Source organism: Sciurus carolinensis, chromosome 7 (assembly GCF_902686445.1).
Source record: "Sciurus carolinensis chromosome 7, mSciCar1.2, whole genome shotgun sequence".
NCBI lineage: Eukaryota > Metazoa > Chordata > Mammalia > Rodentia > Sciuridae > Sciurus > Sciurus carolinensis.
In genome coordinates this window covers 78057135-78084832 of record NC_062219.1, presented here as the reverse complement: position 1 = coordinate 78084832, position 27698 = coordinate 78057135, and the positions used below count along the sequence as shown (strand labels likewise).

Genomic DNA, 27698 nt, shown 5'->3' with positions numbered 1-27698 from the left:
TGTACATTCTAAATTTGAGGAGAACTTGGCTGCTTAGTTCTGGCCCAGGTTTTCTCATGTAGTTGCTGTTGAAGAGTTATTGGCACACATCTATAATCCCAGCTGCTCAGGCAACTGAGGCAGGAGGATGGCTTGAGTCCAGGAATTCAAGGCCAACTTGGGGAACTAGACAGATACTTTCTCAAAAATAAATAAATAAATAAATAGTGTCTGGGATTGAGAAAAGAGGTGACTAGCTAGAGTAGCTGAAGGTCGTACAGTCACCACATACACACCTCTCTCTCTCCACACCTCCCCCCACCCTTTCTCCCTCTCTCTCGTTCTCTCTCTTCTCTCTCTCTCTCTCTCTCTCTCTCTCTCTCTCTCTCTCTCTCTCTCTCTCATTCTCAGTGTGTGTGTGCTTCACTTTCTGGTTTCTATCTCTCTTCATATACTCTCAGGATCTTTCCATATGTAGTCTTTCATTATGTGCTAGTTTGAGTTCCTCCTAGCATGGCAACCTCAGGACAAAGTATGTGGCACCTGCGGGCTTCTGGTGCAAATATTCCAGGGAGCAGGGTAGAAAGTCCTTGTTCCTTTAGATGACCACTATAGCCTTGGAAGTCACACATTGTCACTTCTCCCATACTCTCTTGATCCAAACTGTCACAAAATCCTGTATCAATGGAAGGAGTATCAAAGCCCCATTGGAAGAAGAGCTTGAGTTATGGGGAATCTATTGCAGCCATTGGGAAAACACAATCTGAAACCCAGAAATGTGAAGAGATCTATTTAATTGTTTACTCCCGTCACTTTTATATCACTAGCTCATCTGAAGTATGTGGCGGGTGCACTCTTGACAGAGACAAATTACTGACACCAATATAAAATGTGCATAAGTAAACAAGTCTAGAAGAACTTAGTCCAGAAAAAGCATTGTAAAGGGTATGTGTGTCAGCTGGGAGAGGTGGTGCATGCCTGTAATCCTAGCAACTCAGCATGCTGAGACAGGAAGATTACAAATTCAAAGCCAGCCTAGGCAATTTAGCAAGGCCCCACACAACTTAGTGAGACCCTGTCTCCAGTAAAAAGTTAAAAGAACTGAGGCTGTAGCTCAGTTGTAAAGCACCCTTGGGTTCAATCCCTAGTACAAAAAAAGAGTATGTATATTATAATTCAGTTTAGATTCAGGTTTAAACCCTTAGATCTTCAGTGTGTCAATGTTAGAACTGCTGATAATTCTTAGTATAAAGAGTTATCTGTTGTTTTCATTTTGGCTTAATGAGATATATTTTCCTTTCATAATTTGAAATTAGCAAATTTCTAGAAAAATATGTTAATGTTCCACCAGAAGATTGAATTATCCATGATACACCATTCTATAATGTATCTTAACTATCTTAACTAGGAGATTACTAAAGCAGACTAATTGCATAGAATGCCAATGAGGAACAGTAGAAGAATTACATATTTAAAACAAAGGACATTTGAACCTGTTGAAACTATGTAGTTGGGGCATTGTGGTGCACACCTGTAATCCCAGCAGCTCAGGAGGCTGAGGCAGGAGGACCGTGAGTTCAGAGTCAGCCTCAGTAATTTAGTGAGGCCCTAAGCAAATTAGCAAAACCCTGTCTCTAGATAAAATATATGAAAAAAGACTGGGGATGTGGCTTAGTGGTTAAGTGACCCTGGGTTCAATCTCTAGTACCAAAAAAAATTGTATTAAAAATAAGACTAGACCCTGAATAATTAATGAGTAGTGAATTTTACTTGAAAAAAATATGCTTCAAGACTGTTCATAGTGTGGTTCATTTTGTAGTTTTGTATAAAGTATTCAGGAAAATAATACTTTTAAAAATTTGGAACATACCCAGGGAGAGGACATAATCAAAATAGTACTCTAAAACTGGGCATGCTGGTGCACACCTGTGGTCCCAGCTATACTCAGGAGACTGAGTAACAGGATCACTTAAAACAAGAAGTTCAAGACCAGCCTGGGCAATATAGTAAAAGCCTCATCTAAAAAAAAATTTATTTTCTCTCAAATTTTAGAGATTATAATTTTTTCTCTTTTGTTCCAAAGATAATTTGAGATCATGACTCAGGATTATAGTTCAATAGCCTTCTGCAGTATGGATACTTTAAAACCTCTGACTGCTTGCCAGTGGGCATGAAACTCAACCAATTAATGCAACTCTGAGATGGGGAGGATACGTTTCATAATACCTTACTCTGCCAAACACCTGTGCAGATCCACCCTGCTCTTCTTACTTTGAAATAACCAGATTAAAAATAAACAAAAAATGATTTAAGGATCAAAATCTGAAGTTAAAAAAAACTTTGCATAAATTTTAACCTTTTTCATAACAGTATAGATTAAATTTCCCATTTAACCCACACTCACCTAAATAACAGATTATCATATAATTTAGCTAATAAATTATTTTCAATTACATCATGATGTTAACAGTAATCTTTAAATAATACATTATGTGGCTTTTCACTTCACAGTATCTACCTATTTTGAAAATATATGAGAGAAAATGCACATTAAATTTGATTTATTTTCAAGTATAGTTTTCAGACACAAAAATAATGGTTCAAAAAACTATTTAGATTTCTCCTTGGAGTGAGTAACTAATTGTTGCTTTAAAATTGAAATTTGTCTTCTCATTTTGAATAGACATTATAAAATAATAAATCAAAAACACTTTACACAGAAAAAAGTTAACCCTACTAAGTTGTTTTATTTAATTCAAATTATCTTAAGAGACGGAATATTCTTTGTTTTGGAAGTTAACTCAGAACACATGAGCTTTGTTTGTTCAAATCCCATGAGCTCTATCTAGCGATTAGCCTCCACTGACCTGCCAGAAATACAAGTAAACCAGCATTAAGCACCAACTGTCAATCTGCATTGTCACCAGAAACTTGGCATTTTAAATCCAGTTCTAAGCAGAAGCTCCTAACATAATGGCAGAGTTCCAGACCTTCTGGTTGGTGCATGGGCGAGGGAGAATATGTGCATGAAAGGTTGTACTCAGGAGAGTTTTACAAGGGACTCATTCATGATCGATGGAGACTTGACAGAAGGCACGTAGGCCAGAGTAAAAGTTTGGAGTCTTAAAATAAATTCTGTCATAGTGAAAGCAGCAGCACTAAACTATTCTCTGGAAGACATGGTTCAATTTCTAAAGGGAATTTGGGAAATCTTTGGGCAAGAATGGGAAAAAGACATAGATTTGGTAAGAAAGTTATTAAGTTTCTTTGGGGATTTGAAAATAACCAGGTTTTGGGTACTAGTTTTTCACAGAAATCTATTTAATCGTTCAAGACTTCCAAAGTGGACTGGAGCTTATATTGATATTGGATCCTCTATATGCGATTGTTTACTTTTCAGGCTGTTTATATTCTGATTTGGAGACAAGCATCCCTTGCTGGAACTATATGCAAATAAATTCAAGTAGACAGCTAAACACTTGCCCTGGGCTTATCCCACCCCTGTCATCCTACCCCACAGGCAATTTGTCATCTGTGGCTAGGAGGTACAGAAAAGCAGTCTCCCCGGTACATTTCCTTCTCCTTTCACTATGGAAGTTGGGAAGTTGCTCTATCTTGCAGTTTAATTGAGCTGTGGAGAGACCTGAGATCATTATATCCCCACCGTGACCTTAGTGTGGTGGAAAACAGGCAAGGCAAGAATTGAGTTTTTGAGGTGAGCCAGAACTGTACAAAATGATGTTGAAGAATCCCCATACACTCTCTCTTCATCCCTTATCTTTCTTTATTCATAATCTACTAAACACACACACACACACACAGAGAAATGTATAAACAAATATTCTACATGCCAATTATTTTAAAACTATTAATAATTGTAGTGAATCCAAATGCAAAATTATTTTTATAATTGTAAGGTTTTTTCTCCCAGATATCACCATTTTTTCTCATAGTCATTTAGTGAAATTTAACTGTCAGTTTTAATAAGAAATTGCTAATATTTCTCCCATCCAATTCATTAAAATCAAATAAAGTGGAATACTACAAAGAAAACCTTAGGCAGAAAAAAGAATTGTTGGAGAAACAAGAGATTACAATTTTTTTTTTTTTTTAAATTGAGGCAACTAAATCTTGGTAAGTGTGGTTTTGGGGAAATATACTACTCTGACTAGGAAATACTACTGCTTAACTGATATCAACCCTAAAGGCTATTGTAGTGACACTTAAAGGGTCAGAGTTTTCCCAGCTGTAGATAAAGTAGGTCTTGATGTAATAGTTATCTACTAATGTGTAAAAAATTAAATCTTAATGTAATAGTTATCTACTAATGCTTAAAAAATTAACACAAACTTTAGTGACCTAAAATAATGGCTTTTTTTCTTTTTTTGTCCTTTTTTAAATAATTTGTTTATTGATTGATAGATATTTGGTGGTATTAGGGATTGAACCCAGGACCTCATGCATACTTACTTCTGAACTACTGGCCCAATAACAATAATTTTCTTTCAGTTTTTGTGGATCAGGAATCCTGAGGCATCTTTGTTGGGTACCCTGGCTCAGAGACTCTCACAAGGTTACAGTCAAGGTCATAGCCAGGGCTGCCTTGGATAGGGAAGTGTATTCATTTGCAAAGGCTGGTTGTTTTTGTACTCTGAAATTTAAACTATTTTTGGAAATAAAATATAAGCTTAAAATAATTGCCTAGTTTTCATTTGTTAATGATTTATCTGAGCTTTCCTGAAACTTTTTTTTTTTTTTTTTTTTTTTTTTTTTTTTTTGGCTAAATGAGATTAAGGGGACTCAGGAGAGAAAAAAAATCAAACAAATTTTTTTTCAAAATATTTCAGTATTAAGCTAGATAATATCATAGAATACAGTTTTTTGTATATTTGTCATTCAGTAGTTCTCATTTTGTGCATAAGTTAAGACAAAGGGCACTTAAAGATGGACATTAACATTTTTTTCAAAACTGAAAAAATAAAACTCACCAAAGAAGCCCTACTCAAAATTCTTCTCAAATGATTCCCCTTCTCCACGAGGTCAAGTGTTCTTAACCAGATATTTTTGTATATTTGTTGCCAAAACTTGATGTATATGTGCTTTTTTCTATATGGAGAGTTAAAACTTTCATGAGGTTCTCAATAAAGCAAGAACCATTGACCTAGGCAGCAAGAATTTAGGCACTGAATTCTCATATAGAGTTTCATGAACTAACTTCATGAATTTGCTTCATGTAGCAAAATAATAACAATAACAATAAATAAGGAAAATTGTACTGAATTTGCCTTTAAATGGCTCATTTCATCAATTTAACTAGTGTTGGGTTCCACATTTATTCAACAAATATTTGTTGAGTTTCTACTAGATGCCAACCACAGTTCTAGGCAATGGAAATATAAATCCCATCCTCACATTCCTGGGCAAGGGAAGTAGCAAAAAATAAACATAGTAATGTGTATAATACCAACTGTGATGAGTGTTGTAGAGAAAATAAGCCCAATATTCTTGAAATCTTTGAAGCTTTAATGGAAATATACAGTTCACCTTAAATCACCCCTTCTGATATTGCATAAAACCTTTTAGCATGAGCAAAGTACACTCTGTTCAATCCAGTAAATATTTATTAAGTACCTAATATGGGTTAGACCTATAATAGTGCTCAATGCTGGGGAGGGGCAGAGATAAGCACACTGCTTCAAATTTTTATTGACTGGGTTTGGAGGATACAACTTCCTTTAGAAATCTCCCTGGACTGAGTTAGGGGTTCTACCTCTCTGATTACATTATACAATGGGCATATTTTTATTGAATTGTCTTCCAGGTTGCATCTCTTTCCTACTTGATTATAAGTTACTTAAAAGCAAGATCTACTTTCCATGAGTCTTTTAATCTCTAGTTCTTAGAGAATACTAGGAATTCAATTAATGTTCATTGACCTGCATTTGGAGATTTAGGTTCACTACAAAAAGACTGCGTGACCCAGGACATTCTCTAACTTCCACCTTCAACAGTAAGGTGCACACTGATTGAATCTCTTAGGTCTCAATCAAAATCAGTGAATGTCATTGATACGAAATCTAATCCAATCTAAGAAATGTCTTGATCAAGATCATATCCATTCTCTCAAAAGAAAACCAGTCAGTGTTTTAACACCAAAATTCATTCATCTCAGACCTCTCCTTCTTTCCTGATCTAAGCCTATACCTGCCGTAGTCGAATTCAGCTCTTGCCTCCAGGTCAGCATCAGGGAGCTGGGAAATGGGGAGAAAAAAACCCTTGTGAAGATGGTGAGCACTATTTTTTCCTTTTTTGCTGACAAGTTTTAGAAAATAGATACAGATTAAGGATAGATAAAAATTGAAATTGAAGTGTACTTCTCAAGGTCAATATATTCTATGTGTTTATTGTATCAAGATAATTATATCATGTTACTTTTTTTCCTCTGAATAAGGACTTGTTCTAAAATTCTCTCAAAGGCAAATGCTATCCCACATTCAGAAATGTGTTCTTGGTCCTCTGAGTATTTGTTTTATGCCAAGATTCAAAGTTTTCATTCTAAATGCTTTAGTTTTTTAAGCATAAACTATTCAGAAAAGAACATTTTGTTCTTATACTTGGCTAACTCAAATAGTTAATCATTACTTCAGTGAGTTCTTGAGAAAAAAAATACTTTTATACTGTGAAGTAGAAAAAGATATTCTAATAATCTAGTTTTTTGAGAATATAATAAATGTGATGACAGAATCAAAGGTCTAAATTCTTTGTGTTACTACCATAATATATTAATACAAATATTAACATGTTACTATTCCCCAGGTAGAGTTGGATTTATTTATGTATTTATTTACTTTTTCTGAAGTAAATAAATGATGCTGAAGATTGAACCCAGTGTCTTGGGCATGCTAGGCAAGCACTCTATCAATGAGCTACATCCCCAGTCCTTTTTAATTTTATTCTGAGATGGGGTTTTGTTAAGTTACCAAGGTTGACCTTGAACTTGCAGTCCTCCCACTTCAGCCTCCCAGGTCACTGGGATTGCAGACATTTTTGGAGTTGTGGTTGTTTTTTGTTTGTTTGTTACAGTACTGAAAATCAAACCTGACGCCTGCAGCATGCTAGGGAAGAGAATTACCAATAAACTATACCTTCAGACCTATTTCCTGAATAATATATTAAGGTTCTGAAATATTTTTGTATTTGCTGAAATGCTCATTTCATAATCCAAGCAACTTATTATTAAAATTATGAATGACATGAAGATCGATGAATAGTGAGTATGGAGAAGAATTAAATTAAAAAATCTTTCCACAGACTGATTGAAATTAACAAGATAAAAGGTAACACAAGTAAATATAAGATTCTAATTCAGAAGCAAAACTGCAAGTATCCAAATAGGAGTTCCTGTGGAAAAGACTGGATACTCTTAGTTGATGACAACTTGGTCAGTATAGAGTTATATTCTCCAATTGAGCTTAGAAACCATTAGTAAACAAAAGGAAAAGATGCTCCCATCATATCCCACAGTATTGGAACTACATCTGGATTCAAAGAAAAAACTTTAAAGACAGCATTGATCAAATAGGATTTTTCTCAACTGAAATTTTTTGTTGAAATCATGATATGTAAGAAATCATTGGAGCCAGGAGTGGTGGCACACACGTTATCCCAGGGACTTGGGAAGCTAAGGCAGGAAGATTGCAAGTTCAAGACCAGCCTCAGCAATTTACAGAAACTCTATCTCAAAATTTAAAAAAAGTAAAAAGAACTAGGGATATATTTCAGTGGCAGTGCACTCCTTGGTTCAATCCCCAGTACCAAAAATTAAAAAAAGAAAGAAGGAACAGTGGAGGAACGGTGATATTCAGCTTGAAAAAGAAAATACTAAAGACATACTTACTAACTGACTTAAACAATTTGACTGGGTTTTTCGTCAACGGCTCTAGAGATCATAAAGGACCAAGAGATAGGACTGTCTTTTGAATTTCAACCTACCTGACAACCTCAGCAACATCATGCCTAAAGCATCCTGACACTAGTTCATAACCCTGTTTTAATTTTCTATACAACATATTATTATATATTTACTTTTCTTTTTACCACAAATTTCATCCATTTATTGTCTAATGGACTGTTTCTTCTCCCTAGAATATAATCTCCCTGAGAGTATGTTCCCTTCCATCTTGTTTCCAATTATATATAGTACCTTGAACAGTTCTCCTATAAATATTGAATGAAATAATGCATAGTAAGTCAGATTTGGGCTTAACAGAAAAAGAATTTTCTGTCTGTAGGGACAGAGGGGACTATTAAACATTGAGAACGTTTTACGTTAACTAGTTTTATCTTCATACAGTTTGTCATCAGTTATTTTTTGAACACTTATATGCCAGACAAGAAGAAGAAGACAAGACTCAGAGAAGGTAAAAAATTGCTCTCACTCATGTTGCTGGAATTGGAATTTTAAGTCATCTTCTCTATTTCCAAGGCCAGTGGGATTTCTACTATACCATAAATGGAGTGGAGTTTTTATGAAGATGAATTTTCCCATCACTGGTGGACTTTAAGCCAAGTTTAGATGATCACCCATAGGGAGGTTAAGATAGGCTAAATAATGGATTCTAGAATTGAGTGGGATGTTGTTGGACTAGATTCAACTCTAAGACTCTGCTATTCCATGAGAGAAGCAGCCCATACATGACAGGAACAGATTCTGTTTTGGAAATAACAAATAAGAAAGGACACCTTCCTTCAAAGTGTTGCTTGAAACTGGAGAATGTAAACTTACACAATTGCTAGATTATCCCTTAATCCTAGATGGATGGTATGGAAAGTGAACCCAGAAAAATATTGTTTCAAATGCAATAGTGCCCCTAGTCCACAAGTAAAATACAAAAAGGAAACCTTTGAAATTATAAATTGGAAAATTTTTAACAAAGTAAGAAAATTGTACACTGATTTCATGTCTCAGGGTACGTATCTAAGCAAAGCTTACATAATAAACTTGGAAAAGGAGTCAAACAATGAAAACAGAAGCGATACTGGCAATGTCCCAGGGATCATTCTTAGAAAGAATTAGTCTACCTACTACAGTATTAGGGCTTATAGGATTAGCCGCTACAAATCACTTGAAAATGAAACGATGTTATATTTGAGCTGCTTATTATCTTATACCTTGAATATATTTAGAATCATTTTTTTAATTGAATACTTAAGTTTTTTAAAGGTATCACTATACAATAGAACATTTCATTAATCAACTTTGAGTCATTACATCTGAACTTGTAGAGAAAAATATTACAGGAAATTATTTTATAATTTAGAAGTAAAACAACAAACCATGTCTTCTAGGGATTTTGTGACAATTTTTCCAAAAGAATAAGCATGTTTCAACTTCCCAATTTTGTGAATTTTTTTGGTTTAGCTTGTTAATATTTATAAATAAAGACATTTCTATTTAATACTCTTAAAAGTCTATGCTAAGTTTGGTAGCTGTGCACATAAAATTAACATGTTTCTTAATTGTTTTAAAAATGAAGAGTGGACTGGGGGTATCATTCAATGGAGGAGCACTTGCTTGGCATGTGAGAGGTCCTGGGTTCAATCCCCAGTACTAGGGGGAAAAAGAATATTATAAATTGAATATCTTAAAAGGATTATTAGAATTTGCTTTAATGGTCTTAAATTTTAATGGCAAATCATAACCTTATCATTTCTACATTCTATAAACCTGAATAGTTCTATTTATTTATTTTTAAAAAAATTTATTGGTATACAATAGTCATACCTAATAGTGAGATTCACTGTGACATATTCGTACATGCACATAACATAATATTGTCAATTTCATTTTCCAGTATTTTCCCTTGCCCTTCCCACCTCCCTCCCCATGTCCACTTCACCTTCTTTTCCCCTACTGGTTTTCTTTCTGTTTTCATGAGATTCTTTCTCCCCCACCTCTTTTTTCTCTCTTGATTCCACCTATTCAGAAAAATTTAACCCTTGACTTTGTGGGTCTGACTTGTTTTACTTAATATGATGATCTCCAGTTCCAACCACTTGCCTGCAAATGACAGTTTCATTCTTCTTTCTGGCTGAATTAAACACCAATTATTACACTTTTTTTAATCCATTCACCTGTTGACAGATACCTAGGCTAGTTTCATAACTTGAGTATTATGAATTGCACAGGTTAAATCAATTTCCCTTAAACAAAGTAAACATTTCTACCAAGTGGTGAGCCATATTTGTTTGGCACAAGATTCAGAATAAAGGTTAGTATAGAATACCTTCCTATTCAGAGCAATGATGAAATGACCTACTAAAATGTGTTTATTCTTAAATGTCAATGTGGTGGAATCTAAGGTGCAAAGTTTCAGTATTCTGCTTTTGGTTGAATGTAACACCCCAAACCTCCTGAATCAGAAAGAATAATTCATTCCAAATGATCTTTCATATAAACTGGTCAAATTATGAAAATTTTTGATCTCTTGAGGCAACGTACCTTTGTACAATTCCCAAGAAAAAATTGAGATGAAACCAGTAAAAAAATGAAAATACATGATAGAAATTAACAATAGAGGAAAAGTCACATTAAGCTAGGTATGGTAGCACATGCCTATAATCCCAGTGACTCAAAAGGTTGAGGCAAGAGGATCACATGTTTGAGGACAGCCTCAACAATTTAGCAAGACCCTGTCTCAAAAACAGGGAGGCGGCGTTGGGGATATAGCTCAGTGTTAGAGCATCCTTGGGTTCAATCCTCAGTACCACAAAAGAGAGTGTGGGGTGTGGGAGAAAGTCACATCAGATGTAGGAAAAACTAGCTAGAGCCCACAGTTCAAAAATGTGGACTTCCTGAAGGCTGGAGTTATAGCAGCTTCATTTTAAATGAAAGCTAATTGTAGTGTACCAAGATCCTCATATTCTTCTGTAACACATTTGCCAAAATTGTTCCTTTCCTCCATTAAATATGCTATCCCCTCCCCTGAGTATCCCATTTTCTTAAATATATAATTCACTGCCAGAAGAAATCATTTCTTTTTAAAACATGTAATTTATAAAATCATGCTTTTATGTTACAGAGCGCATGAGAATTAGAAACCACCAGGCATATTGAGCCAAACTGGAAGGAAAAAAAGGGTTCTTTAATGAGCATGCCAGGCAAGCAGTGGCTGGGAGCAGGCTAATGCCTCAAAGAACTCCCAGCACCTGAACTTTGGAAGTACAGAGTTTATAAATGCAAAAACCACAAGAACGATTGAGGCACATGTAGGTCAGAAAGACCCTGTAGAGACAGTTACTCTGATTACATGAGAGAATTGTTTTGATTACACATTTCAGAGTCATTTTGTTATACATTGGGGTCATAGGGACGAGGGAAGATCCTACTGTACCGTCAACATAGATACAGCTTCAGGAGGCTGAAAGGAAAACATTATAAGCAAGCATACGATGGAGTCAGGTCTGAGCAAAATGGCGTTACTTTGGTTCTTTTCCATTTTATCTACATCAGAAGAATCTTTAGAGTATGTTCTTTTTAGTCTTTACAAAGGATTTTGTTTGTTTTAACTTTTCCAAAGAAAAGTAATATACTAGTGCAACTATACTATGCGATGCAATGTACTATTGCAACTATAATAAGCAATAGTACATTATTATTAAATGTCTTAAGGGTAACCCAAATGCTTATGATTTCTGATTTTAAAAATTGGCATTTTTGTTTGAGACAACACAAAGAGAGTGATTGTTTCCAAAATTAAGTAACTTCCTGTAGACCACAAAGCAGCCAGAGCATCTGTGTCTTGTAACAATGAGTGATATTTACACCCACACCACCAAGCCCCTATTGTTTGTTACATTCTAGACTTTCATGACTCTGCACAGTTTATTATGGGCTTTCTGAAGGAGTCTGAGAAAGAAACTAGTATTGCAGAGAACCTATTTTGTATTAGGCATTTTCCTGGGTACTTTCATGTATAGTATTTTGCTTATTTCTCATCTCTGCCCTCCAAAGTCAGTATAGCGTCTATAAGTTCCAGTGATAGTTTCTCTCTGAAAAATGATTCAGATCTTAGAAACGACATTGTAGCAGAAAGTTTTCTCTAGATAAAATGATGATGATTTAAAGTTGGAAGCTATCTTGTTCAATATGGCAGCTACCACCCACATGTGGCTATTTCAATTTTGATCAGTTAACATTAAAAATTCAGTTCCACAGTCATGATTACCACATTTCAAGTGCTCAATAGTTACCTGTAGCTTGTGGCTGTTGTATTAAACAGTGCAGATTATAGAACATTTCCATCATTGCAGGATGTTCTATTGGATAATGCTAATTGGAGGTTTGCAGCAAGTAGAAGAGATGGCTTTTTCTTACTTTCTTTCTTTTTTTTTTTTTTTGTTCTGGGGATTTATCCCAGGGGCACTTAATCACTGAGCTACATTCCCAGTCCTTTTGTGTTTTATTTTGAGGCAGGGTCTCCCTAAGTTGTTTAGGGCGTCATGAAGTTTCTAAGGCTGACTTTGAATGTGCAATCCTCCTGCCTCAGTCTCTCAAACTGCTGGGATTACAGGCATGGCCACTGGCCTGGCAGTACTTACAATAAGAATTAATTCAATATTATATGATAATTTAGCATGTGACCATTGACCAACATGGTTTTAAGATTCCCCTCATGCTCACACCTGTAATCACAGCAGCTAGGAAGGCTGACGCAGAAGGACTACAAGTTCAAAGCCAGCCTCAGCAAAAGGGAGGCACTAAGCAACTCATTGAGACCCTGTCTCTAAATAAAATACAAAATAGGGCTGGGGAAGTGACACAGTGGTCAAGTGCCCCTGAGTTCAATCCCTGCTAACCAAGGGGAAAAAAAAAATTCTCCTCCTGGAGAGTTGTGAACTATTTACAGGATCTTCCTCTTTCCTCTAGGCCACTGGCCTCCATTTTCTGAAAGTATTTTCTTTATAAAACTTGTAAATTCTTTCTCTTTGAGATATATGAACTCTTTTAAAAAGCTTTTTACAGGTTTTACAACTCAGTAATATCTTCCTCAAGAGTGGTAGCCATCTCTTTGAAATACAATCATCAAAGAAAGTAGCAGCTCTGTTTCCCAGTTCCTGTGGGAGAGTAGGAACCTAAATTCATGGGCATCTTGCAAAACAACCTCTTGTCATAAAGATATGAGAAGTTGATGTTTTTCTTTGGATAAAGCCAATTAGCAAACAGCTGGTGTATGACTTCCCCCTAATGTCTTCCAGTACTTTTCTAGGTCATCTCAGACTTTTAAAAAATCCTACTTCCTCTGTCTTATTCTCTCCCTATTGTAATTGCCTTGTATGAATTTTTCTTGCCTATTTAACTTTGGTTTACTTTTTACTTTGACACCAGCTTTCAGAAAATTAAAATGGTAATTGAAGACAGTGCAAGTCTTAGATTATTTTTGAAATAGTTTTGAAATTTTTCTGTTTTGGCATGGGGAATTGAAAACTGGACCTTGCTCATGTTAGGCATATGCTTGATCACTGAGCCACAACCCAAGTGATGTTTTCTTAAGTAAATCAACAGCTAAATGGTCTACATAAGTAATCATATAATAACCTGGGCAATAGTTGTATTTCAAAGGTAAATCCAATTCCAATATTTAAGTGTATGGATTTGCAATTATATTGCTATATTGATACCATTTTAGCACCACCCATACCTATTACTCAGTTTAACAACTGCAAACATGACAGAAGAGGAAGTTAAGTTTTTTGGTCTAGGAACACTATCTTCTAGAATATGATCCCCCTCCAACTGAACACAAAACATCCCTGCTAGGTCCATTGGTGATTCCTTCTAGCAATCTATTTCCATTATGATTCTCAGGTCCAGTCAAGGGCTACATGCAGCTCAAATCTACACTTCCAGGTCTCCGTAGAATTCATATTCTCTGCAAACATCAGGGAACAAATCATTACATCTTTCAGCTTCTCTACATTTTGCAAGTTAAGTCACTATTAATAAAAAAAATACTTTCTTCTCAGAGAGTAAATGCAATAGTTTATGAGCAACAGCTCTTTAGGGTAGTCTTCTTTTTTTAAAATTTGTTCTAATTAGTTATACATGACAATAGAATATATTTTGATACATCATACCTAAATAGAATTTAACTTCTTATTCTTCTGGTTATACATGATGTAGGATTACACCAGTCATGTAATCACACATGCAAATAGGATCATAATGTCCAATTCATTCTATTATCCTTTCAACTCCCATGCCCCCTCCCCTCCATTCACTCTCCTCTGTCTAATCCAAAGTACCTCTATTCTTTCCTAGCCCCACCACTCCTTATTGTGAATTAGCATCTGCATATCAAAGAAAACATTCAGCCTTTGGTTCTTTGGGATTGGCTTATTCACTTAGCATGATATTCTCCAGCTCCATTCATTTACCTGCAAATGCCATAATTTCATTCTTCTTTAAGACTGAGTAATAATCCATTGTGTATATTTACCACATTTATTCATCTGTTTTATTCATCTCTTAAAGGGCATCTAGGTTGGTTTCATAGTTCAGCTATTGTAAATGGAACTGCTATAAAAATTGATGTGGAGGGATAGTAGGAACATACCTGAACATTGTAAAGGCTATTTATGCTAAGTCCATGGCCAACATCATTCTTAATTGAGGAAAACTGAAACCATTCCCTTTAAAAACGGGAAAAAGACATGGATGTCCTCTTTCGGCACTTCTATTCAACATTGTCCTCAAAACTCTAGCCAGAGCAATTAGACTAAAGAAATTAAAGGGATACGAATAGGAAAAGAGGAACTTAAGCAGTCACTATTTGCTGATGACATGATTCTATATTTAAAAGATCCAAAAACCTCCTCCAGAAAACTTCTAGACCTCATCAATAAATTCAGCAAAATAGCAGGCTATAAAATCAACATGCATTTTTATACGCAAGTGACGAAACAGCTGAAAGGGAAATGAGGAAAACAACTCCATTTGCAAAAGCCTCAAAAAAAAAAATAAAATAAAATACTTGGGAATCAATCTAACCAAAGAGGTAAAAGATCTCTACAATGAAAACTACAAAACATTGAAGAAAGAAATTGAGGAAGACCTTAGAAGACAGAAAGATCTCCCATGTTCTTGGATAGGCAGAATTAATATTGTCAACATGGCCATACTACCAAAAGTGCTATACAGATTCAATGCAATTCCAATTAAAATCCCAATGACGTACCTTACAGAAATAGAGCAAGCAATCATGAAATTCATCTGGAAGAGTAAGAAACCCAGAATAGCTAAAGCAATCCTTAGCAGGAAGAATGAAACAGAGGGTATCGCAATATCAGAACTTCAACTATACTACAAAGCAATAGTAACAAAAATGGCATGGTATTGGCACCAAAAATAGACAGGTGGATCAATAGAGGTGGTACAGAATAGAGGACATGGACACAAACCCAAATAAATACAATTTTCTCATACTAGACAAGGTGCCAAAAAGATGCAATGGAGAAAAGATAGCCTCTTCAACAAATGGTGCTGGGAAAACTGAAAATCCATATGCAACAGAATGAAAGTAAACCCCTATCTCTCACCCTGCACAAAAATCAACTCAAAATGGATCAAGGACCTTGAAATCAGACCAGAGACCCTGCATCTTACAGAAAAAAAGTAGGTCCAAATCTTCAACTTGTTGGCTTAGGATCAGACTTACTTAACAGGACTCACATAGCACAAGAAAGAAAAGCAAGAATCAATAACTGGTATAGATTCAAACTAAATAGCTTTCTGTCAGCAAAGGAAACTATCAGAAATGTGAAGAGAGAGCCTACAGAGTGGGAGAATATCTTTGCCACTCATCCTTCAGATAGAGCACTAATTTGCAGAATATATAAAGAACTCAAAAAACTCTACACGAAGAATACAAATAACCCAATCAACAAACGAGCTAAGAATATGAACAGACACTTCACAGAAGAAGATTTACAAGCAATCAACAAACATGAAAAAATGTTCACCATCTTTAGTAATAAGAGAAATGCAAATCAAAACTACACTAAGATTCCATCTCACCCCAATTAGAATGGCGTTTATCAAGAATACAAGCAACAATAGGTGTTGGAGAGGATGTGGGGAAAAAGGTACATTCATACATTGCTGGTGGGGCTGCAAATTAGTGCAGCCACTCTGGAAAGCAGTGTGGAGATTCCTTAGAAAACTTGGAATGGAACCACCATTTGACCCAGCTATCCCACTCCTTGGCCTATACCCAAAGGACTTAAAATCAGCATACTACAGAGATACAGCCACATCAATGTTCATTGCTGCTCAATTCACCATAGCCAGATTGTGGAACCAACCTAGATGCCCTTCAATTGATGAACGGATAAAGAAATCGTGGTATATATATACAATGGAATATTACTCAACTATAAAGAATAATAAAATTACGGCATTTGCAGGCAAATGGATGAAATTGGAGAATATCATGCTAAGTGAGATAAGCCAATCTCAGAAAACCAAAGGACGAATGATCTCGCTGATAAGTGAATGATGACACATAATGGGGGGTGGGAGGAGGGCAAGAATGGAGGAAGGAGGGACTGTAAGAGGGAAAAAAATGGAGGAAGGGGGGACTGTGGGGGGGTGGGGGGGAGGAAAAAATAAGAGAATGAATCAAACATCATTACCCTATGTAAATGTATGATTACGCAAGTGGTATGCTGTTACTCCATGTACAAACAGAAACAACATGTATCCCATTTGTTTACAATAAAAATAAATTAAAATTTTAAAATGGATAAATAAATAAATTTACACAATAAAAAAAATTGATGTGGCTGCATTACTGTAGTGAATGCTGATTTTAATTCCTTTGGATATAAACCAAGGAGTGGGATAGCTAGGTCAAGTGGTAAATCCATTCCAAGTTTTCTGAAGAATCTCCATACTGCTTTCCAGGGTGGTTGCAACAATCTGCAGCCCCACCAGCAATGTATGAGTGTACCTTTTCCTCCACCTCCTTGTTAACATCTTTCCTTTTCTTTTTTGCAGGGCTAGGCATAGAACCCAGGGCCTCACACCATTCTAGGCAAGCATTCTACCACGGAGTTACAACCCCAGCCCTCTCTTTCCTTCCATAGTGGCATCTCAGGTGATTTACTTGTGTTTTCACCAACCATGAAAGAGGATCAAAATTATTGGCACTCATTCAGTTCAGATTAAAAAAGAAATGGCTTTTGTGGGGAAAGGAATGTATATGAGGAATCACAGACTTTCATAAAACTAAACATACCCAATAACATATAAATATATTTATAAATTTCTGGTTCCTTATAATTGTCAAAAAGTTTTCATGTTAATTTCTTTAATTCTTCCAACAGTCTATGTTTGCCAAAACAATAAACTAGGAAGTTTAGAGATACTGAGGGAAATCAGTGTTTACAAAATAATCGTCTACCTCTGCTGTCCTCACTTCTCATTGTCATTCTGTATATTCTTTGGCAATTTATGCTTGGGCTTCTACCACTTGACTAAAACTATTCCCACCAATATCTCTCATAACTTCTTGTCACAGTCTTTTGGTCCTTATCTATTCAGAGTATCATCAGCACTTGGCTTCCTGGGCCACACCTTCCCTTGGTTTCTGGGACACTACACCCATTTGTTTTTCTCTTCCTTAACTTGTTTCCCTCCTGAGGACTTGACTTCATTTAACTCAGAGTTTCCTAACAGGCAGGAAGCAAAAAGATGTTGACTGAGTAACCCAAATGGATCCTGGAAGTACAGAACTTCCTTGTTGGTTGCTGTCATTACAAACACTTTTATTCTGTACTCCTATGGGCATCACCCAAGAAGAGTGGACCTGAAAATGTATCTTTCTTCTTTCCAGAACCATAAAGAAATTATTGCTTTCTAGTAAGGTCTCTATTTCTAGGAGCGGCCAAGCTGGACATCAATTTTAGTAGCCCAAAGAAGAGAGTACATAGCTTAAGACACAGCTGGTAGTGATAAAGAATCCAGGTAGGGGTTTCTTCCTACTGGGGCTTCAATTAGAGGGCTAAATATTATCTTCAAATATGTAGTTCTAACTACGCTGATAGTAGTATCCAAGGTAGCTGCAGTATAACTATCCTAACAATGCATGTTCATTCATCAGGAGAGAATTTGGATTCAAAGCTATTCTTATCTTTATGAGAAAACTGTTATTACATTTATTAATAAAAAAGGAAGAGCTGAGAGATTCTTTAAGTATAATTTTAACTGTCATAATTTCTTGACTGGTTGTAAAAATATTCTTACTTTTTATACTCACATATAACTCTTACAAGTTGCCTACAGGTTGCTATATGAATGCTATTTTCTGTGTGCTATGATATGTAAAAAGTTGGAAAGTATCATCTTCCACCCTTTCTAAAAACACTGGCATATCCTAGGAGATTTTGTCCTTGGTCTTCTTCTCTTCTCATAGTCAACCTGTTCTTGCTGGGTAATTTCACTATGCAAGTTACACCATAATGTTGATTATTTCAAATCTTTGTCTTAAAATTCATATCTCTCCTGAACCCCAGACCCCATAGCCAACTGGGGGGGTCCCACAGTCATTGAGATTGCAAGACCCACATGGGATAATAAAATGATTTGAAATTAAATTGTCAAGAGGGACTTGGAGATGCAGACATCTGGGCATTGCTTCAGGACAAAGTACTATCATTTTCTCTTTTTAGACAGAGTTCTATCTCTAAGACCTTCTTTGAGTCCATCTCCCATCAAAGCAAAGAGAGTGTGAAGAGCCAATCCTGAGGAACATCATCATCTTGAGGAGCCTAAAATACTGGCTAGGTGTAGTACATAATCTATGAAACTTCATCCCCACCACAATAGAGCCAAACATGCCATGCATAAAAATTAGCAAGCTCATGATGTTAAAATAAAATTACTCACTGGACACTTCTGCAAAATTGACAAGACAGGTTTTGTTTAAGTAACTACAGTGGGGAGAGAGACTTGAGTACAGAACTAAACTCAAATTCACAGAATAAAAGGCAGGAGTCTTTTTAAAAACATTTGTATGTGCTGCAAGGGAAATACTGAAGGGCGTTGGTGGGGATGTGTTCATTGTACTGGTACTTATCAAAGTGAGGCTCCTTCTCTCCCACGGAGACCGGGTGGGGGTGGGGTTATACTTCTTGAAGATTATATTTCAATGTGATGGCGCCCAGGTCCTTGAAAAAGACATTCCTGGAATGTAGAAGATAAATCCCAAAGAGAAAGTAAATCCACAACTGCAAGTTTTCTAAAATAAGTGCTCAAGGAAAGGGAGGTCAGGGGCCTGTTTTGGCTGGACTAACTGGTAAATTCTTTTGGCAGCATTGAACTTTCTCAGGCAGGCATTTTAAGAGGTCTGGGGTTGTCATCTTAGGAACAGTCTTGAGCTGATGGAAACTATTCTAGTGTTTGTTCAGTCTCTTGAGGTTTGGGGAAAAGTGTGAAAGAACTGTGCTTTCAGTTACAGTTCTTATAGGCCAGGGTTGAGACTGATCAAGAAGAAGGCTCAGAAGAATCTGATTCAAGTTTAGTCAAGAACAGAATCTTTGTCAATGACAGTGGGAATCTACATAAAGTTCCTCTATTACACTGGTGTTCTCAAAGAATAAAAAAATTAAAAGTTGTTAATTTTTCACTCTAAAAAATACTTAAAACTTAACACCTTTTGTACAAAGTGGAAGTCAGACTAGATGAACTTGAGAGGTCTTATCACCACTGGACAAGAGGCAGAAATTTAACTCATATTAGTGAATTGTGGAGCTAAGAATAGAACTTATTAGAGAAGCAAATTATCCTAATAACTCATGAGGCTGAGGCAGGATGATGGCCAGTTTGAGGCTAGCTTCAGTAACTTAGCAAGACTGTCTTGAAACAAAAAATAAAAAAGTCTGGGGATGTAACTCAGTGGTAAAGCAGCCCTGGGTTCAATCCCATTAAAAAAAAAAAGGAGAAGAGATGTGAGCACATTCAGGTTATATCTGAAAAGTGAATGACTTGCAAATGGATTAGATGTAGGGAAAGGAAGAATTATGGGGGCACAGAGATTTATAGCTTGAAGGAAATAATGGGGATACTGGATTTGTTGAGGAGGACATGAGTTAAATTGAAAAAGAGACGTGAATTAAGCATTGCCTGTATGAGTCTAGAATTTGGGGAATGGTTTAGCTCAAGATGTACATTTGGAAGTCATCAACATATAGATAATATTAATAATTATAGATAATATTTAACACATCACCTTTCAGATTTGAAGAACACAAAACAGAAACATTTTAGTCAAATGATCAGATAAGGCAAATACAATGTCTCTGACATTTATTACACTTAATGGTAGTTGTTATATATTGCATAAATGTATTTTATATGTTATATCTTAAATGCTACCTTAGGCACACTCAGGAATATGGGGAAAAGAAAAAGAGAGACGCTGCCATTATGTTGTGATTACTATAATCCTCAAAAGTATATATAGATTTCTTACATCAATAGTGCTGCACATGCTAATAAAAATGGTATATTCACTGTGTGGTATAAAAGTAGAGAACAGAAGTCTCTGTTATTATCTCCTGGTGCATTCCTGAATTATTACACAAAAATTGTAGTAAATGCAAGGACTTTTAGTTGTCATCTCCCTGAATATAAGAGGGTGGAGAAGAGCTTCAAATGAAATTGCTCCCAATGGCCCATCTGAAGTCATGCTACTTTATGTCACCTATGATCCCTGCAGATTGCAATAAATATGTCATGTTAAATGCCCAAAGAGTGACAGTGTGGGCCAGTTGCAATCAGTAGGCAGTTCAATTATAGTTTGCTGATTCTAAATCTCCATTTCTCAAATCCTCAGATTAATTTTCTATGAGATTGTATATAATCCAGCAGCAGGTCAAACAACTAAAATTAAACCAATGCTTTGAAATGTTCTTTTAGAAAGGTGTCTTTTTCACTGACTTTGTATTTAGCCAAAGTGTAGTCATATCCCTATTTTCTATTGCAGTCAGCATTATAGCAGTTTCTTAAAGTAGTCAAAGTTTAATAAACATTTTGGGGAATTATAAGGGAAAATTGTGCTTCTGATTCTTTGAGTTACTAGAATAAATGATTATTTCAAGATTTAATTTCCTTGTTTATTCAAATGAATGATACATATTACTATCTAATAGAAACTATCTTGAACAAGTTGTTTCTAGTCTTGCCTAAATGCTTCTCATGATCCAGAACTTTCAACACTCCAATATGTTCTAAAGTAGCACAGTGGTTTAAAGTTGATATATCCATAGCATATCTAGCAGTGCTAGGTATGTATTAGAACTAAAAGTATTAACTTTCAAGGTTTGCATTAGGTAATTACAGAAATCCCCTTTCTGCTTCCTTAAGTTTGCAATATTGGAGACATGAACCTTACAAGCTTCACTTTAATCATCTATAAAATCAGGCACAATGGTCATCTTTTAGGACTTTTGTAAGGATTAAATGATGCAAAGTACTTAGAGCAATGTTTGGCAATACTAGCATCAATAAATTATAGTGGAATACAAAGTTTTTACCACATATGATGAGTTCTGCTTTATATCTCTCACCCTGTGACTCACCCATCTGGGTTACAAGTAATGCAATCTAAAGCTTCCACAGCTTCAAAAGGGTTTCTTTAAGTAAAACAAGACTTCAAACTTTCACTTTTTTTTTCTGTACTGGAGATTTAACTCAGGGGTTCTTTACAACTAAGCTATATCCCCAGCTCTTTTTTATTTTGAAACAGGGTCACAGGGTCTCACTAAGTTGTTGAGGCTGGCCTCAAATTCGTAATTTTCCTGCCTCAACCTTCTGTGTAGTTGTGATTACAGGCATTTGTCACCACACTAAGACAAATTTTCAAATTATTCAAGAAGGATCTGGCTGAATAAGTGAACTAATTCCTCCATACTCTCTCTCCATCTTCTGAAAATATGAAGATCTTCTGAGTTGAGGGAGGGGGAAATGGGAGTTAAGAGTACAAAAGTATTGATGTAGCCTGACCTCTAGCCACCTAGCCCTCACTACAAGTTGTCAACATGGCTTGCAGTTTGTACATTTAAAAAATCACTTATCTTCCAGGTATGGTGTTGCACACCTGTAATCCCAGCAACTCGGGAGGTTAAGGCAGGAGGATCACAAGTTCAAGGCCAGCTTCAGTCACTTAGCAAGAATCTGTCTCAAAATAAAAAATAAAATAAAAAGGGCTTGGAATGTGGTTCAGTGATAAAGCACTCCTGGGTTCAATCCCCCAGTACCAAAAAAAAAAAGAGGGGGGAGGGAGAAAGTGTCCATCTGATAAGGAAGTGAGAGATATGGGAGGTAGAATCTAATTCACACCTCCTCCTTAACTAAACCCTGGTTTCTGGTGCTGATCTAGGGAAAGGAAGTCTTTTTCTTCCCACAAAAACACTAAGCTATGCTGACTAGGGCTGCACTGACTCAGAGATGAGACTTCATCTAATTCACAGGAGGACTGGCCAAGTCTTAGGTAGGTCAATTTGGATGGAAACATTGTAGACATTGAATTGTGCTCCCTTCTCACAGTCCATAAAGTATGGGCCACCATAATCTGAAAAAGATGAAGCAGAGATGATTAAGGTCCAAGGTTCCGATGCAATTCTACAAAGTCTTCACAGTCCAACCAGCTCAGGAAGCAGCAAGTATCTTCTCTGACGGAGAATGATCCAGATAAACCCTAATTGCATGAGGAACTTGAGAGATCTCTAGAACCAGATAGAAGAATTTGGTGTGAAAACCTCAACAGATAACAGTATAGAAAGCTGACCACCCTTGAGGACTGCCTGACTTTGAAGAGGATGCCAGCAGATGATAAGAATGAAAGACTTTAGATGAACGAGGATTTTTATCAACATTGTTCTCTAATGTATGTTTGATACCTAGGCACTCAATAAACACTTGTTCAAGGAATAAAGAAGCAAGGGAGAGAATTACAAGTGAAGATCCATGTTTAGGTGCTCCCTTTTCCCCCAAAGTCAAGGTATATTAGTTACCTATTTTTAAAATGTTTGCCACTTAAAACCATACACATATATTAATCTCATAGTGTCTGTGGGTAGGAAATCCTAGCAAGGCTTTGCTGAGCATCTCTGCTTAGGGTCTTGTAAACAAAGTGTGGACCAAGGCTGTGCTCTCATTTCAGGTCTGAGTGAGGAAGAACCCACTTCCATGTTCACTCAGGTTGTTGGGAGATGTCATTTCTTTGCCAGCTGTAGAACTAAGGCCTCATTTGCTTGTTGACTTTGGTTAGAAGCTCCCCTCAGCTCATAGAGGCCACCCACAGTCCACTTCCATGTGGGGTTCATCTACATGGTTGCTTGCCTTCTCAAAGTCAGAGAGAGAGAGACAGATACACAGAAACTGGCACTATAAGTTTACATAACATAATCACATACATCTAATAAAATACATGAAACACATACCTCTTTTTTTTCCATATTTTTTATTAGTGCATTATAGTTGTATGTAATGGTGGGATTTGTTGTTACATATTTGTACACACACACAATATAATAATATAATAATTAATTTGGTCGATATCATTCCCCAGTATTTCCCCTTTCCCTCTCCTACTCCCTCCCTTCATCCCTCTCCTCTACTCTTCTGATGTCCCTTAATTTTCAGGTTACATACCTCTTATCACCTTTACTATAACCTGTTGGTTAAAATAAAATCATAGGTTCTGTTTACATTCAATGAAAAGTGACACAGAAGGCATGTATATCAGAAGACAGGACTCATGAGAGCCCTGCTTATGGTCTAATTATTGCTTTCAGAATCAGACCTGGAAGAATGTGAAAGGGGAATCTTGAATTGACCTAGTTTACCCTGGAGTGACTTTTTGGTTTTCCTGTAGTTGGGAACTTGATGTAAAATCTGACAGATTTAGAAAAATAAAATTACATTTTTCAGACCTTAATATATGATTTAAATATTTCTATCTAAACTGGGAATGGTGGCACAGACCTGTAATCCTGTTGCTTAGGAGGCTGAGGTGGGAGCATTACGAGTTTGAGGACAGTCGGGGCAACACAATGAAACCCTGTCACAAAATGAAAACAAAACAGAACGCTTCTACCAATCCAAAAGAGCTGTTATCTTTGTATTGGTGAAAATGATTCTCTACTCTAATTTGTATCCAGTGGTCATATTTCTACCCGCAAGTGCCACCAAAACTAAATTTATCTTTTATCTAATAATTCTTCAAATATTTTAATATGAAAATACTGTCTCTCAAATTTTCTCCAAGTTACTATTCCTCATTTTGTTAATCATTTATCACACAAAATGATTCTAGATCTTTCCATTTGAGCTATTCTTATCTATGCATGCTCATGTGTATTTATCTCTCTCAAAGATTAGTGCCCAAAGCTCAGTTTTTAAATTTTTTAATAAAAACTTTATACAGAATTCCCTAAACTCTGCTAAATGATATTAATCTCTCTTGACAGTAAAGTGGTGAAGAACTTTTAAAAAATGGGGATCACTTCCTTAAAAAAAAACCCAACATACTACAACAATAACTCAGAGTATAGTAGACTCAAGTTTTAATCATTTAAATAAAATTTTCTTCTCATGATTCTCAGTTTTGTCACCACATTTTAACTCTTCATAAATGCTAACATTTATTATGATAATTATAATTACTGTCAGTAATACAAGCCATTGCTGTTAGCATCTGCTTATAAAATTTAATTAATTGAAAAGTAAATAAATTAATATATACTGCTTACTTATGTCTTTGGAGAAGGTTACAAAAGTATTCTTAGAATGTTATGAACAAATGGTAGGTACATCTCTATAAAAATAAGCAAAATCTAAGTGGAAAATCAGTCTGTTCAGAAGATAAAACAATTTTGTGCAGGTTTTGTATTTTCCACTTTCCTGTTGCCTTATATAGGCAATAGCTTTTGGTTTCTAGCAGAGGTTCAAAGATGGTTGCATGTTAGGAAACAATTCTAGCATTGAGGCTGTGACTTAGTACATTGATGACTACCACATATATAACCCTGTTACCAGATTTTCCAATTTGCTTGAATAGTTTGCAAGCCAACATCATCATGCTGCTCTAATTACCAATTCAAGTACAGCTGGACAAACCTCATTAAGCTCCTGAACCAGTGGTTTCCAAAGAGAACCTTGCGAATGTGCAGCAGCTGTTACAGGAGCCTCTGGGCCCTAGGTTGCTTGGTTGCTGCTCTTAAAGTACATTTTCTGGTTCTAAGTATTATACAGTATGGCCTAATGGGCAAAGCTGGGGAAGAGATCAAGATCTACAAAGGTTCATTCTAACACCTGCAGCATATGTCTGGGCAACCAAAAAAAACCTTCAGATTATAAAAACAAAAAAAAGGAACTCATAACTCATTTGTCTGTATCAACAAAATTTAGTCACTTAAAACTTCCCTATTAAGCAATTTGAAGCAGTTTTATAAAGGTTTAAAAATTTCCACTTGCTTTTTCTTGTTATCTATTTTGTCCAACTCCCCATCCATTTTCTATTGGCTTACCTCCTCTTTTACCTCCAAAGTATTTTTGTTGTTGTTGGTTTGTTTATTTATTTTGAATTGTGGTAAAACATACATAACACAAAATTTACTATCTTAATCACTTTTGAGCATACAGTTCAGTAGTCTTAAGTACATTCACACAACCAGTCTTCAGAACTCTTTTTTTCTTTGAAGTCTGAAACAACAACTCACCATTGCCCTTTCTGTTTTTTTTTTTTTTTTTGGGTGCTGGGGATCGAACCCAGGGCCTTGTGCTTGCAAGGCAAGCACTCTACCGACTGAGCTATCTCCCCAGCCCCACCATTGCCCTTTCTGCTAGATAATCTCCAGTCTGCTTTCTGCTTTTTGTCTCCATAAATTTGACTGCTCTAGATTCTCATATAAATGGAATCATACAATATTTGTCCTTTTTGGCTGACTAATTTCATTTAAATAATGTCCATGTTATAACACAGGTGAGAACTTTCTTTCTTTTATTTTTAAAGGCTAAATAATGCCCCCTTGTATGTATATACTATGATTTGTTTATCCATTCATCTGCTGATGGACACTTGAACTGCTTCCCTCTTTCAGTTATTTTGAAAAATGCAGCTATGAACATAGCTGTACAAATACCTCTTTGAGAATTTGTTGCTTGCTTTCCTTTGGTTATATAGGCAGAAATGGATCACATGATCATTCTATCTTCAATTTTCTTTCAAACTATACCCAGTTTTATTAAGGATAAGCTTCATAAACAATCATATTATTTCAGGCAGGAGATGGGCTGACAATCTTCAACACGATACAACAACTTTGAAACTCTCTTCTGGGTTGAACTATCAAAATCAGAAAACTACTATAAAACCCAATGTGATATGATATTCATGTGATACTCTAAAAAGGAAAAGTTTAGAGAGAGTTGACATTTCACGTTTAGCAAGTTGTTTAACAACGTTCCTTGAGTTGACCCTGACTTTCAGGAAATGAAATGAAAATGTGTGTGTGTGGGTGGGGGTCAAGTCTCAACAGGGCCCTGGGTCTAGGGTAGTAGATCTGCTGGCAGTCTGATGGCAGAGTGGGAGAGGAGGACATAAGATGAATTTGAGTTTTTCCACACCACAAGGCAATTGTGCCAAGGTGGCTATGTGTGCAGATGTCAGGGAATTCCTCTGGAAACAAGGGGTGGTGTCTCAAAATTACCAGGGAAGGGCGTTTTCTTCACAGGGATCCAGCTTTGAAGATATTCTACTAGCGATGTATGCTCCCCGCAACCCCAAAACAACAATGAAGTGTTCTGGGTGCTAACAATATAGCTTAAAAAAAGGAAAACAAAACTCTGCTATTTTATAAAACTTGATAAAAAACAGTATTTCAGGGGCTGGGGGTGTGACTCAGTGGTAGAGCGCTAACCTAGCACTTGTGAGGCACTGGGTTTGATCCTCAGCACCACATAAAAAAAACTAAATAAACAAAACAAAGGTATCGTGTCTATCTACAACTAAAAATATTTTTTTAAAAAAACTATTTCAAATGCACAGTCACCAGAAGTAGTTATAAAAAATGCACATACTTCCTTTGGCATCTGAGGCATCTTCAGCTTTCTGTGCCCAGTCAGTTTTGTCATCTCCATTTTCTGCAAGGTTATTTGCATCCTTGTCAGGGTCAGAGTTCCCCTTTTCCTCTTTAGGTAACTTCTTCCTTTCTTTGAAAGGGGTCCTTTTAGGCTTAGACTCTGGCTTTAGAGGAGCGGGTTCATCAGAAAACCTTGCGGATCCTCTGTGGTTAGTCCTTCTCCTTGGCTTTGTCTCTTCTCACATCTCCTTCAGACTTTCTCCTAGGCATGATGGTGATAGCAGAGGGAAGTAGAAACTGTCAAAGGGATGCAGCAGCATGCAGTTCTGGTTGGTGGGGGGTCATTCTTGGTTCCCCTTCTTCACACTGCTCCTTATTTTTAATTTTTAAAAGAATTTTCATGTTGTTTTCCATAGAAACTGATTTTACATTCCCACCAATAATGCCCAAAATTTCCATTTTTCCCAAATCCTCACCAATTTTTCTGTTTCTTTTTTCTTTTTTCTTTTTAATATTAGTTGTTATGGGCAGAATTATGTCTCCTCCAAATTTGTATGTTGAACTTCCAACTCCCT

At 36.1% G+C, this 27698-nt stretch overlaps 1 pseudogene; it reads right to left on the bottom strand.

Annotated features, from left to right (window-relative positions):
- Positions 1–464: 464 nt before the first annotated feature.
- Positions 465–27393, bottom strand: LOC124989247 (non-histone chromosomal protein HMG-17-like; annotated as a pseudogene).
- Between the last annotated feature and the right edge of the window lie 305 nt (positions 27394–27698).